This window comes from Bradysia coprophila, unplaced genomic scaffold, assembly GCF_014529535.1.
Source record: "Bradysia coprophila strain Holo2 unplaced genomic scaffold, BU_Bcop_v1 contig_70, whole genome shotgun sequence".
Taxonomy (NCBI): Eukaryota; Metazoa; Arthropoda; class Insecta; order Diptera; family Sciaridae; genus Bradysia; species Bradysia coprophila.
In genome coordinates this window covers 293,187-309,048 of record NW_023503941.1, presented here as the reverse complement: position 1 = coordinate 309,048, position 15,862 = coordinate 293,187, and the positions used below count along the sequence as shown (strand labels likewise).

The 15,862-nt window shown below is 34.9% G+C and overlaps 1 protein-coding gene and 1 long non-coding RNA gene across 4 annotated transcripts in view; one reads left to right on the top strand and one right to left on the bottom strand.

Annotated features, from left to right (window-relative positions):
• Positions 1-1,377: 1,377 nt before the first annotated feature.
• LOC119083587 overlaps positions 1,378-15,862 on the bottom strand; it is a 16,652-nt gene continuing 2,167 nt past the window's right edge. The window contains exons 2-3 of the long non-coding RNA XR_005088891.1: positions 2,428-2,432; positions 1,378-1,540 (exon numbers count right to left, since the gene is read on the bottom strand). This is a non-coding gene — a long non-coding RNA (uncharacterized LOC119083587). The remainder of the gene's footprint in view (positions 1,541-2,427; positions 2,433-15,862) is intronic.
• The window catches only part of LOC119083565 (kazrin), a 26,357-nt gene continuing 15,471 nt past the window's right edge, over positions 4,977-15,862 (top strand). For 2 of the 3 annotated variants that reach the window (XM_037193304.1, XM_037193302.1), the window contains exon 1: positions 4,978-5,303. The gene's annotated coding sequence lies outside the window, so the exon portion shown is untranslated. Of the gene's footprint in view, positions 5,304-15,862 lie in introns of all 3 variants that reach the window. The other variant, XM_037193305.1, reaches the window with a different exon arrangement.

Here is a 15,862-nt window from a genome sequence, read left to right as displayed (position 1 = left end):
TTGATTTGCTCATAGTAGCATTGCAATTTTGAATCAAGGCTGTTATCGTCTCATTTTTTATTTGTCACACAGACACATGGACGGACAGACAGACAGACGGACAGACAGACGGACAGATGAAGTGTCCACAATAGGGTTTTTTTCTAAAAGAAAAAAGACCTAAAAATAATTTTCACATCTGAAAGTAGCCGTGGGCCTATGAGTGAGGCTCCAAGTAGGCCGAAAAATGGGGTTTTTGAATTTTCTAATGACCAAATTTTTTTTTTAAATTCCAAAAACTGTTTTTTTCCAAGTCTTTTAACGAAACAATATTTTGTGTGTGTTTACAACTTCACATTCTTTCCTCCCAAAAATTACGTTGGCTTGCCTGAAGCGTAATTTGATTGTACAAGACGGTGGGTCATTTCTTCCTGTCCTACTGAAGCCGATAGTCGCAGCGGCACGTTATACAGCAAAAAATGAAACACGCCCGAAAAATGATTCTGGTTGAAGCCAAACCAGAGACCAAAGACACAGTTGTTGAGGCCATCAATTCAGAACTCGTCGCGGAACATAGCGTTTCTCTAGAAAATTTGTCCACTACTCTTGATTGAGTTCTCCTATGTTTGCAATACATTATGTTCTGCAAGCGGTGTTCTCTGCGTTTAGAGTTTCTGAAAAATATATCGATATGATGTATAACTAACACATACACATCTAATGGAGATTGAAATACACATAGAAGAAAGAACATGCACGTCATGTGTTGTACCAACGGTTCAAAATTGGATTTGAAATAAAAATGTCTACGGTAGCTCAATTGGTTAGAGCATCAGCCCGGCAAGTTGAAGGTTGTGTGAGTTCGTGTCTCATCCGTGCACATCAAAATTTTTATTTCAAATCCAATTCGATTCTAGTATTTCTAAGCTGAAAATTAAAAAGAACTCGTCGCGGAATATAGTGTCTTCATTTATTCACAGACAAGTGTCGAAATAGGAATTTATGCAAAAAGTATGCTTAAAGAGGTTTCGCAACGTGCTACATACAAGGTTGTTTTTTAAACGTATTTTGAATGAATCTCCGTAAAAAACATGTTAAATTGAAGTTTTCAGCAGCTTCCGCTGTTGAGGATTCAGGATTTTTAATAAAAATAGTTTGGCTTCTATGGGCACGTTTGGTAGGACTGTTTTAAAAAGAATTCGGGTATCAAATGAGTTGCAAGCGATAAACCTTGCGGGAGGCAAATTACAAAGAAAAACGTTTGATAACCGGAAAATCGGGTAATATGTTGAGATCATTTTTCACTAAGTCGAGCTGGTGAACCAAAAAAAAAATTCGCTCGCTCCGCTCGCAACTCTACGTTCATTTCTATCACAAGAAATCCAAGTAGGAATTTATTGGTCGCTTAAAATTAAAATTCACAAGCAAACATAATTTAGACAACTTTTCTTTAAATTTAATTTCATTTTGTTTCTAAAAAAAATTGATAAAATTCGTTTTTCACATTTTTGAGCGGCGCTGTAATCTTACGGCCCAGGGCGCTGGAAATGATAAACCGGCTCTGGTTGCTGGACGTAGTAGCTACAACTAATGCTTTTGCAGGATATAGCAGGATATAGAATAAAAATTAGAGAAATGGCTCGAAATTATTTCGATTCGAAGGTTAGATAAATTAGATGCTTTTATAGATTTTGTAGTGAAGACGCATACTCGAGAAGTTCCATATAAAATATCAGAAATGGTTAATATTCCGGCAGAAACATTTGGAATATACAGCTTCAGCTTGAAAGAATTTTCCATAAAATTTATTAAAATTTAAGCGTTTTGTCTAAAGTTCAAAGTTTCCTTATTTTTCCATACAAACTGCGAGTAGTTCATGTCTTGACTACCAGCTTTATATTATTAGCACCCGGAACGTTTGTGGTGCCATCTTGTTTCAATTATTTCTATGAGAATGGTTTGTAACTTTGCTCAGCATTTTATGGTTATTGTGTCTTTCGTTTGAAAATTTTTGAAGAATAATTAAATTGATAGTTAGATATTAGATGGCAACACTGCAACACACCTAAATAATTCAATTTTAACTCGACGGATTTGGGTCAAACAAACTGCCAGTGTGTAACGGGTGATCTCAGGAGGCCGGTGAAGCAATTAGTTTTTGTCAACCTTTAAACGATTTTTGTTACATAAATAACTATTTCGTTCAAGTTGACCATAAAAAGAAACTAGATTGACTACAGGATTACTTTGAATTCAAACAGATCTAATCAAGGGGAGCCATAAAAGTAATGTCTACTATTTCCTTGATCAACTCCATATCCGACCTTTTCTGAACGAAAAGTATCAAAAAGTTCCATCTGATGTTAAATAATAATATAAGAGGGATTCTTCTGAAAAACAGAAGACCGAAATCGGACGCATTTTCTAAGGTAAGAGGTCATCAAAAACCTGCACTTCTATTACGAAAATTTCTGCATTTACACGAGCCGTACAGCGTCGTGTGGGGTGTCATTAGAAAGGTAACTGCATGTACTTCCGGGGCAAATAGGGTCTTATTGGGTTTAAAATTAATCTACACTGAGATATGTACAGTTGAAATTTTCAACCGAAAAAATACTGAAAACTTACACTTTTCTTACAGAAAGTACATGAAACGTACATGGTCGTGTGGGGTGTCATAAGAAAGGTAATTGCATGTAATTTCAGGGCAAATAGGGTCTTATTGGGGTCTGGAAGCATCTACGACGAATTATAAGAAGTTGAAAAGTTTAAGTGCTTATATTGAATCGCAACCAAACCAAACTTCCGTAAGCTCTACTTTCCTTGAAAGTATATGCAATTACATTTCTAATGACACCCCACACGACCATGTACTCATAAATCATAAGCGGCTGTTCAACTTTTCAGACAGTTGAAAAAAAAATGTATTTTTTTCCGGTATTACGACTATTCGCTTTTTCCTTAGGTTACATAACGAAATTGAAGACCGAAATCAAAGCAATTATATTTCATACAATACCATTAACCTATAAGGTTTCGATTTGAAATGAAATATCTTTCAGGAAAAGAATTGAATGTCAATATTCCGGAATTTCTTACTATAAACAAATAAATGTAAGTCGATGCTCAGCAACAAGTCATGCACGCGTTAAAAAAAAAAATTTCTCGAAGAAACATGCTCCATTTGGGCTAATTGTAAATGTCTTCCGGTATTGTAAGCGGTACGGTATAGCATTCCCTAATTAAGATTCTTATTCCTAACAGAGAATGTTGAATATTGAATTGTATCCATTCATCACTGTTCATATGGGACCATTGGTCCATACTGTTATCTGTCAAATGTCATCTCAGTTCGTGAATAAAAAGTCATTCTCTGCTTAGACCAGTAACAAGCACAAGTGTTTCATTTATTCGTCGTAGCTGTTTCTTGATAACATCATAGAGAATAGTCCAATTTAATGAATACCAATTCATCAAATTGGACTATTCTCCGTTAAGAATCGTAATCACTGCCACTGAGAATATGCAGACAATGTATCACCCTTTTTCGTTGATTGTTCAGTGACGGTAGAGTCCTTGAGACGTTATTTATTCTTCGTAAGGAATCATAAGCTCTACTGGTGAGAATTCTGTGCACGGTGCCGCTAGTCCTTAAGATGTTAACCAATAAAATCTTGATATATCAAGTTCCGGTGACATGAATCTTGATATATCAAGATTTATTGACACGAATCAGATATAGACTTACTTTCATCGGGGACGTTGTGGCGATCATTTTGATGAATAGAACGTGGCGACTAAGAGGTTCAAAATGGCGGTCGAAATTTTCATATTTTTCTTTATTGGCTATATCGATAGATCTTCACTCAGGTATCATTTTGACGAATAAAACACGGTCTAAATTTCAGGTTGAGAGCCCAAACTTCTAAAATGAATGATATCCCAACAAAAATCTCGACGAGAAAAGTGTGACGCAGTCGTTGAAATACTATTTCTAAAATGAATGATATGGCAGAATACGACCATTAATAAATCAGCATCGAATTCTTAGAAGAAGAATGCGACGAAACATTTGTTTGTATTTTCTCCAATTATAATTAAAATGTAGTCTGCCATGGGAAACATTGTCAATAATAAAGTTATAAACACTGCCCTGCCGTAATTCGGAAGAAAAACAATTTCCCATGAAATAACAAAAGAATTGCTGGAAATTCTTTTGTCATTTCCACTGGAAATTGTTTTTTATCCAAATTACGGCAGTCTCTCTCTCTCTCTCTGTCATCTATTTGGAGTAAACATATTGCACCAAAAAACATGCTCTTCTTATAATTAACTGAGACTGCAAATGTTTAATTTCTGTAAGCTTCATCATCAGTATAGAACGAAAAAAAAGTTATAAATTTTCAGCACAACGTGTCAGTATTAGACGATAAAATGACTTTTCGTCAATAAAATTTCTAAATATCGCAAACCCTCTGCAAAAGAAACATTGCTAATCTTATTACAACGATTTCGGTCGAAGGATACACATAACAACACATAAAACACTGTGGATGTTGAGTAGAGGGTCCGTACGTACATATATGTATTCTTATACAAATGATGCGATATGCTGCTACAACATACGCATATATTAGAACGCATTTTGCCACCCTTCCGAAATTTCTGTGTTGGTTGGCCAAATCGATATTTTCAGTTAAAAGTTCTACACTATATGGGATGGTAACTGGCATGTGAAATGATATGCGCATGACTATTGGGGGTCGTCCATAAAGGACGTCACCATTTTTTAAAGATTTTTTTTATATTTCCTTCCTTGTTTGCATCATTTGAAATATCTATAACAGCGTAAATAACGCTTAGCTAGACCTCCCCCCTAATTAGAAGTACGTTAGGAACGACCTCTTATTACGAAATTCTGGCGATGAAATTGTGTGTGTTGGTTCCACTGTATAAATATGCATTATGTCTTATCTAATGTGCTGTTTGTTGGTAGGGTTAGTTGAAAAATTGTCGCGTTTTCGGTTGGAAGTAATACCGACAGCGAGCTTATTGTGTTGTTATTGAATGAAAATGAATGAGTTCATAGAGTGAAATAGCACACCAATTTTGTGTGTAAAAAACGTTTGTTGTAAAATTAATCAAAAGTTGTCTGTTTGTAAGTTTGATGATCAAAGTCGCTTAAGTTTCAAATATCCAAAATTACTAGCGAAGCGAACTGTGTATGTGGGATGTGCATAAACGAAATTGTCATGGATTTTATAAATTGAAAAGCGTTGGATGCCATCGGACTTGGAATTTAACTTTCCAAAATACAACTTCAAGTGAGCTAATAAAATTTTTGATCTAGCTGATGTATTCATCTATTGGAATAAATTGTTTTAAAGTAAATGAAAAAAAAAACCTCTAAAATTCTCTCAAAATGGGGATGGTCTCACTTTGTTTTGACATGGTGATCAGTTTTGTGTCCTGTGAAGGGTGCATTAAATTACCATTTTGAATTATGACGTCGTCCAGTGCTTTTTTTATTGAATTTTCATCGCACATAACTAAATTTTGTAACGAAATTCATTTGGAAAGCGAATTGATTGATTTTCAAAAATTCTGAAAAAAATCTTACTGCTTAGTAAGCATGCAAAAATTAATTAATCAAAAAGCTCATTAAAGAATGAAATAATGATTATGAAACGTTTACCTCGAATAACCGTTCGTTCTTGAAACAAAATCTTCAATTACTTTGTTAATTTGTTTAAATTTCTTCAGTTTAGGTAATGATTTTTTCAAAAATCTTTGCTCCCACATGCAAATATGAGCCGAAAACAATTTAATTTAATTTGCAAAATAGATTTACAAAATTTATGGTGCTCCAAAAAGGTTGTCACTTCTCTGCGAACACTGAGCACACTTCACAAAAACGTAAAAAAGACAAAAACGAAATGTTATAACGCACTTGGATTGTCGCATAAAGAAGTTATGATCTAATCTAATGTAAAAATGAAATTGTTATTCAAATTCCAAGTATTAATATGGATCTTCAAAGAATTCGTATGGTTGTTATTGTGTTATGGTTATCTGACAATCGTAGTTTGTGACGGATACATTGTTTAATTCGAATTAACTTGAAATTATGTTTGCCTGGCCGTAGTGTGGAAATGATAGCCTCAAGTGCACGAAGAACTTCTTTTTGTGAATTTTTGAGGTTTTTCCTTACACTTAGGGGATTTAGTGATATATAAGTTGGACATCTGACAGTGATATGATATGTAGGAAGTGTTGTTTCGGTAGTAGTACTTTAATCTTTTGCGACATATCTTATCTTAAAAATGTGATTTTATCAACGACAACAAAAGAGAAACATACGTATTGGTATGGTTTCGGTCGCCTTTATTGGGATGACATACATGTATGGGCTGTTATGACTAGTGGGGAGTTTGTATATTCAACCAGACAAGACGTACTTTATCTTAGATGCCAGAAGCGACATTTAAAATTTGCTCAGTTTCACCACTACGCCATTACTGATCTGAAACATGTAAACTAATTATTTAAATCGTAAGTGCCGAAAGTAAAAAAAATGCAGTCGTGTCGAAGTCTGTATCTACAGTCCATGTACAACTATTAAAAGTGTCCATAGTTTTCCCCAATAAAGTTTCGCATTCAAAATTCAAATAATGTCTTCAAAATCAGATAACTTGTTGGTTATCTAGAAGTAACTTTAGTTTCAATTTTAGTTGATTTTAAACGACCAAACTTGTGACTTGATGCAGTGACAAACATTCAACCAATTTATAATTGATTTGTATAAATCCGTTGTCATTGTTTCATCTGGCAAACGCATGCATACAGTTCATAACAGTCGTTGTATCGGAATACGAAATTTTGCCTTACGGCAGTGAAATTTCTCGTTATTTGCACTTGGATGTAGTACCAGAAACCGTAGTAACTATACTTCTTTCGTGCTTTGTTTTTGTACGATTACTCGATCAAAAGATGCGTATTATGAAAGCTTTTTGCTTGTTCTGTGTTACTTGAATTGTTGAATACGTTTGATCCAAACACTGTATTCTTCTACTCTCTCATTTAACATCCCTGTTTTGAAAAACAAAAAGCGACAAACAGAGAATTTATCATTAAAATGTGCCATACATAAAAAGGTAGTGGTAGAATTTTAGACAAAAGAGATTTATGAATGATGTCACGCATTGTGGTCTTATTTCTATGGTGTCAGACATATTTATCATTGTAGGTCTATACATTGTCACTGAATTCATCGGTGAATACATTGTATAGCTATGCTCAAAATCACAACAAAATACAGCAGTTCCAGTTGGTGAATTTTCCATGATTTGGTTCTAAATTTTATTTTCACTTCAGTTTTTCCATTGTTATAACTTGTAATAAATTGTTCTGAGCGCTTTAGTATGTCGTATTATTGGGTCACGTCGATATTATATTGAATTCTAATGAATGAGTGTTTAACATTGATGATTTAAATGGTTTGAATCGTAATTGAATTAACAATTGAAATCTGAATAATTTACTCGTGATTTCGGGGCAACAAAAATATTTTTGTTCAGACGGATATGTAGGTCAGCTTCAGATCATTATACTAAAGCAATAAAAGTAAATATTAGTGTAATTAAACAGATTGATAATACCCTATTTTGGTAGAAGTGCACTTGATTCCTGCTGCTATGATAGACTGCTCTCAGATGAAAATGTATTTCTAAAAGTTGGGATTAAAAGATGTCTGTCAATTCCATCTGTCAAAGTGACGTTTTTAACGTAAAACGAAAATAAATCAAAGTGGTCACTAAATCCTTGATTTTCGTCAAACAAAATGTCAGTGTTAAGCCTTAGCGCACGATCTCAAGACTCCGACAAAATAATTAGTTTTAAAATCGGACCAATATATGCTGAGCGACAAGACTTTAGAAAAACATTGTTTGACATGTCGGCCACCTCGTGTTTGGAAAGTCTAATGCTCAAAACAAACGAGGCATTGAAAACGTGTTTTGGTCCTATTTTTCATGACGAAATTTTCGAAACTGTCAAATGAAGTTAGAACTTTTTCTATTCAAAATCGCGACTGCTGCATCTGTCAATGAAAACTAGGACCAAAACACGTTTTCAATGCCTCGTTTGTTTTGAGCATAAAGGTGCCAGCGCTCTTGAAAAAGTTTTCCGTTTTGCATTCGTTTTCACTTCGTCTTTAGAAAAATAAAATTGAACTCGATTTAATTTTGTGTCCGTTTACTTGACAGTTCGAACTTTCGAAGTTTTTTTTCCCTTTATGTCACTTTCGTTCACTAAATGTTACCAAAACATGTTTATGGAATGGCTGTTTTTTGTTTATGAATTATTTCGTTCAAATGTGTAAAATATATGATGATAATAGTTTCAATCAATTAAAATATTAATTAAATTTGATAATAATAGTTATTTATCTACCAAGGTAGGTATGAAGGTATTTTTTCGCACTAGATGTCGATTGTCGACCCGAGGCGAAGCCGAGGTCGACAAGACGTCGTGTGCGAAAAAATACCGGCATACCTACCGTGGTAGATACAACGTTTTTCGCAATTTCGGGCTATAATCACCTTTCCAATGCAAAACATGTCCTACATTTTGTTCCAAAATTCTTGTGGATACAGAAATTCATTTGAACGATCAAGAAGGCTGCATTATGATACACATTGCTATGTGATGTAAAGAGACGCGTTGAATGAAATCGAGTAGTCAATGCTTAGTATATACGCTTCAACAATACGTTCGGTATAATTGTGTGACTCTGAATGGCTATAGTCGCTGCTTTGTGTTCAAAAACCTTTTGGTGTCGGGGGTTCGATTTCTGGTCAATGCAAGATTTTTATTTATACAAAGTTAGCCTTCGTTGAAGGTAATAGGTTCTTTAGTGTGCGAAAAAAAGTTAAATCGCACTGTGTCCAGAAATACAGTGAAATAAATACCTTCAAAACGATATTAAATGGATGCATGGAAAGGTGATGATTATGGACCGGAATTGCGAAAATACTATTATCACATACGCGCGGTGTTCGGATGTCAAAATGTGATAAAATAGAGTACACATAGATAGAAATAGAGTATTTCAGTGTCAAATTATATTTTATAGATCATTTTAAGTGAAAATAAAATTTGATTGACGGATGAACCGTTTTCTAAACGGAGACGTTTCCGTTTAAGAGCGCTCTGGCACCTTTATCGCTGGGAGTGCTACGATCATACGCATTTAGTTTGACGAAAATCCGTCGAGTAAAAAAAAACATTTTTTGTTGACAGTGTTGTCAATTGTCATTTATACTCAATGTAATCTGACATAATAATTTAATAGTTAAAATTACCGTATATTTTTGAGTTTATTATATTTTTGCACGCTGCTCATTCCTACCCCAATAAGTATCCTAGTTTGCTATTCACGTTAAAAAAATCTCATAGAAATGAAGGAATTAACGAAACATTTAAAGAAACTAAAGTGAGGTTACCGTATCTTGAAGTGATGATCTATTCAAGGTTCTGAAAGAACATGTTAAGACACTTACGAAGGCGGGTCAAAATTTGTGTTTCACTCCCTTTGTGATCAACTCAGAAGTGTCTTAACCTGTTCTTTGAGAACCATGGATCGATTGTGCGTACATAGTCTGAATAAAAGAGTTTGTATGCAATTCACATACTTTATTCAATCAATCCAAGTAATGAAAACCATCGAGTTCATATTCGAAAAACGAGGAACATTATCATACGTCAGATGACTCATCGCATAGCAGTAATATCACCCGTGATGCAATTTCTTGTATATTCTTTTTACGCAAACGTTCATCCTACATGTTTTCCAAAAATGTAACTCCTAGGGAGAATGGATTGCAGATAAAGACAGGTTGAGCTTATTGCCCCCAACAAATCTATGAAGCATGAAGTGTATACAACACACGTTTGTGTTTAAATAAATAAATTATGTGTACGCAGTGCACTGACTACTGTTATATGTATATATGCGTAAATTTAGCGAAGGGTGGCAATGATATACGAGAAGAACACAGTAGACTGCGTCCATAAAATAGAACATTTATTACCGAAGTGAAATCCAATTTCGGTGTATGATAATTGGTAAGTAAAATATTGTTACTTTCTGTTTAAGTTTCATAGACTCAATTTTAAACGAAAAGTCGACTATTTATTGACTATTTAGTCAAGAGAGGATTTTTATTATGTTTTCGTCAATAAGGACAATATATTTAAAAAAACGTCTACCCATGAAGGGATTTTTGATTTCTATGAAGCGTTGGTGTATATCATTATAATAATTATCTAACCGATAGCTAGTTCAGAATTTATCATCAACTATGAATAAATTCAGCAATGATGATAAGTTGTTGTTTACCCCAATTTCCGGGCCAAATTTTTAAAACTCTTTGTCAAAGATTGACTTCTATAAGAAGTCATTTCAATTTCTAATATCAAGTAATCGTAAAACTTTAAGATTAGGCCAACTTATGGTCGCATATATCTCACAGATGTAAGCGGGCATAACCTGGCCTTAATAGAATTTTCAAACAATTTTAACAAGACTTACCGAGAACGTTTCTCGGGTTTGAGTTTTCATACGTAGTTATTGTGATGCCTTTGTAACATTCGTGTACACAAGATATCGCCGATGTTTCATTCATTTTCACTTTTCGCAATATCTGCTTGACACCCTATCTGTCAAATAGGATGATAATTGGCAATATTGTGTTTGACAAGTACAGCGGCAACACAAACACAAATTTTTTCATTGATTTTTCTTATGTCATAACATAACTCAAAAATAATTATTTTGCATTAATACGGAAACCAAACACCTTCTTCCAGCAGAAATGTCAAGTTTTACTGACAAGTTAATTCTTCCAAGGCTGTATACTTTGGGGAGGTCACGCAGATCGCCATTTTATTAGATACGCGGGAACACACCTCTTCCATACAAACAAATTCACCAAAATCGAATTTGTATGGCGTGGTGAATTTTTTATATGAAACGTGGTGTGTAACCCGCGTATCTGCATCTGCGTGACCTCCCCAAAGTATACAGCCTTGAATTCTTCACCTTACAGTTAACTTTGACAGTATTAACTGAGCGACAAAAGTTAACGCCAGTGAAAGAAATACAATTTCTGTACGCGCCCATGGATATGAGAGTAAGTCTGAATTCACAGTCATCCGTTTTGCCTCCGTGTACATGACATTTGGAATTTAGAGAGTACAATAGAGCACATTGTTTGAAATGAAAATTGTCACGTTCACGGATGCAAAACGGAATGAAAACGGATGACTATGAGGTCAGAAAAAAGGAAAAATGAACGGCGGCCAAACCTTACCTCAAGTTTTATTTGTCTCCGACAGTAGAAAAATGATCTGTTCTATATTTAGCGAAACGTTACATCGAATTGTACCCAACATTGACGACATACGTCCAGTGTTCTAGTTCGTTTTCCAGTCGATAATGGCACATTTCGCGTGTCGCCTTTTATAACCCATGTGGACATAGTTTGTAATGATATATGTACTTTACCATAAAAATTGTCGTAAAATATCATCGATTTTAGGCAATTGCCGAAGACAATTAAAAGTTACTATGAGGGATTCTTTTGAAAAGCCGCCTACCAAAATCGGACCCATTTCGCCTGGGATTGATATATACATGGTTTGAAAGGTCTTTGCCAGTAGATCTCAAAACAGGCCTCACACGGTCTCTAGCCACACCTGGTTGCTGGTTGAACATCTCCGAAGTTGGTAATATGGTGATTTTTATCCGAATTTTTTGGCCGTTATAAACGATCGTCCCGGGGTTGGAAAGCTGAGTTCAAGTAGTTTCGGGTCATGCCTAGTTTAATTTAATTCATTGATATATGTTTGCAAAAATCTGCAAGAAAAATTTTCAAAATCTGTTTGAACTTTAGACAGGTCTGGGCTGGTACTGATGACGCTTAATGGGAACCTAACATGCTAGTCGTAACATACATTGTCTAATCTTTCCGTTGATACCCCATTTGCAGTGTTGGTGATTGCCGACATAACAGAATTTTATGTTAGCACAACCGCTACTCGTAAAACTCGCCAGCAATCACCAGCACTGCAAATGGGGTATCAATGGAAAGCTTAGACAATGTATGTTACGACTAGCATGTTAGGTTCCCATTAAGCGTCATCAGTACCAGCCCAGACCTGTCTAAAGTTCACACAGATTTTGAAAATTTTTCTTGGAGATTTCTGCAAACATATATCAATGAATTAAATTAAACTAGGCATGACCCGAAACTACTTGAACTCAGCTTTCCAACGAGCCCACTCTCGCCCGGGACGATCGTCTATGACGGCCAAAAAATTCGGATATCACCATTTTACCAACTTCGGAGATATTCAACCAGCAACCAGGTGTGGCTAGAGACCGTGTGAGGCCTGTTTTGAGGTCTACTGGCAAAGACCTTTCAAACCATGTATATATCAATCCCAGGCGAAATGGGTCCGATTTTGGTAGGCGGCTTTTCAAAAGAATCCCTCTATAACAGAAAATCGTTGTTGCCGAAAACTATAACATTCAGAAAATTAAAAAACGAGTCGATGTTTTTGAACGACATTCAACAGGGCTGGTACAAAAATCAAAAAAGTTCTAAGCAGCGACAATAAAAATTGTTCAAAGTTACACACCCCTGTGACTGTCATAGAAAGCATTTTAGAACATGAGAGGTAAACACTTTCAAATGCGAAAACGTGCGCGATGTTTTCACAATAAATAAAGGTTAGCTATAATACTCGACGGTTGGGTGGTACTAAACGCATTAACTGCAAAGTGTTTTGAGATTTGTGTGCGTACTTCCCCTTACAGCCCAGCTGTAATATTGCTGTAAAATTTTGAAGATAGAGGATATTTGGCTCGGTTTTTCTTGATTTTTGTCAATTGTTCTACCTAAAAATGGTTAGGTGAGGATCACTATAAACCATGGCGAGGAAAGTTAACCCCAGCTTCTGAGTACTTCACTTAACAATAATGGGACAAATGAAGAAAATATCTTCCGATGTGTTTACCGACTCCGCTTCAAATTGGTAACATTTTGATCATTTGTCCAATTGGTACGTAATTGAATTATTAATTATAATATTTGTCCTTATAAAAATATCTTCGTTAGTGTTTTAGGGTGTGGCACAACATAACAAACATCCAACAATGTTATGTTTACGGCATTTTAGCATCGACCATAAGAGCTTTAAGTACATTGACCTACTTCTCAATTTTATCTAAATCCAAGATAGTCAATAGAGAAATAGTATTGATAGCCTTTCTGTTCCAATATTTATAAGCAAGTTCGATTTGAATTCCGCTCAGAATGCAGTGACATTTTCAATCGAATCAAGGCAAGGTGTTTAATTGAAAATTTAAGATGCTCTACTAAGTTACAAATGTAACATTCTTTCGTTAAAAATTTGTTACTTGCTACTTGTGAACGTTGTATGGTGAAACGAACTTTTATGTCCATAGAGTCGTGGAGTACAATGGGACATTGGAATTTGTTAACAAAAAATTATTTAGATTTAGAATACTATTGTAAACAAATAATTGTTTCATTAAAATTATTACTTCCCTTTCGAGTTCTTTAAAGTTCGATCTATATGGTTATTCGGGTTATTCACTTACAAACGTCAATTTGTAGGTTATCTCAATGAGAGATAATATCTCATGCTCTCCAGAGTGTTGACATATTATTATGTTATGACTCTTGGAAACGGTTATTCAGAGTGAAAAAAAAATTGGACCAATTCTTGTCAGCGTTATTAAACTTATGAGCTGTCAGTTAAATTTATTGAGTAAATTTATGGAAGCATCAAGGTTAACCGTCAGCTAACGGGAATAGGGCCAAATCTTCTGTACAGTCAAAATATACACAAATTGCAAAAATCTACGTAGAAAATTCAGTCGATCCACGCCTTTTTTCTGACTGAAACTATAGATGCATATCTGAGGCTCGTTCAGCAATTAAAAACCACAAAAAACCTCAAAATAAATAAAAGTAAGAGAAAAGCATCTATCGTCCTTTTTATATTCTACTGATTAGCGCTGAGAATAAGACTATGAAACAGAATAATATACAACTTATACGAGTGGGAAGTTTGCGGCCAGAGCGCAGTACGGACCGTAATTCACACGAGTCCTTGTATTTAATTTATAATTTATGGTTAATTAAATTCTTGCCGCAAATTTGCAAGAAAACTGAGAACACAAAAAGTACTTTTCCAAAGAATATGGACTTGAAGGTTTCGGAAGTTTAACAACGGAAAACAAATTGAAATTGATAAAATATATATTATGCACCTGTTGCCAAGATTTGTATTTTGACGTGTAGGACATTATTGCCCTAGCCGAAGGCGTGGGCCGTAATGCCTATACGTCAAAATAACAGTCTGGCAATAGGTGCATATTAATTGTATCTGTCGAGAACAGATATATCGAGATAAACAAAAACTCCCTAGAGCGATAAGCTCGAGATTATCGTTCTAGACAGATAACAAATATTTCGCTACATTGGAAGAATATAGTATCAAACTTTGAACCTTCTTTTATAACATAAATAGCTATACACATTGATAACGGAAAGTGCCTGCAAAAGAATGAAATTAAATTTCCATCCAATTTATACATTTAAAAAAATAACTGCAGGTGAACCACTCATAAATTGAAAACGTTTTTATGGTAAAAAAAAACTGCTTCCAAAAGCTTTTACATCCAGCAAATGAATATTTCCTTTTAAAACTTTGTTGAATGTAGTACAGCATACCATTTAGTTTCATGAAATATTCGATTATGATAGAAAGCCCTAACAATTTTATGAGTGCAGCTGGGTTAGGTTTGTACTTTTTATAGAAATTGTAACACACACTGATCGAAGTAGCTCATTTTGAGTTATTGCTCTTTTTATATATTCAATACCTTGTCCAGAATTTAGTTTTGCCAATGTTAGAATAGCTATTTTGTTAACATGTGCCTCAATGGAAATTTTGCGCAATATATGTGAAAATTGTCAACCCGAGGCGAAGCCGAGGTTGACAACACATCGTATGTTTACTGCATCGACATAATATACTGTAGATAATTGAAATCAGGTCAAGTGCCGGCTATTCTCGAACCACCTGGGTGTTCTCGGCCAGATGGAAAACTTCCAGACGGAATGACTCTAATCCCATGGGCGAGAGGGAGGTCACTGCTGTGGGATTTTACATGCAGGGACACTTTTGCGCCTTCGTATCTGAATGGATCATCCAATCATGTCGGTTATGTAGCGAAACAAGCCGAGAGGCAAAAAATCAGTCATTATTCGGATTTGGCCCATCATTTCATTTTCATTCCTATTGCTACTGAAACATCAGGGGTCATAGGAAAGCTTGGAATGGATTTGATAAAAAGCATTGGAAGTAAAATTACTGATGCTACTGGTGAAAAGCGAGCTACATCGTATTTAATTCAAAGAATCAGCATCGCAATTCAGAAAGGAAATGTAGCTTCAATTTTGGGAACAATCCCACCCACGAGAGATTTGAGCGAAATATTTTATTTGTAAATTAATTATCTGTAGATAATAAGACACGAAGAACGAAATTTCAGAAATATAGCACACACACACACACAAGTGCAAAAAATACGAATCACAACACAAAACGAAGAGAAAAAGGAAATTGAGAAATGCAGAGTTTCAATTATTTTCAAATATTTGTATGACATTATTTCGCGCGCTTTCTCAAAACGTAAGTTACGTTACACATACATCCATGTGATCTTTCCGCATAAAGTTGCTTTGACATTACTCATCTACCCTATATTATATCGATGATTTACTGT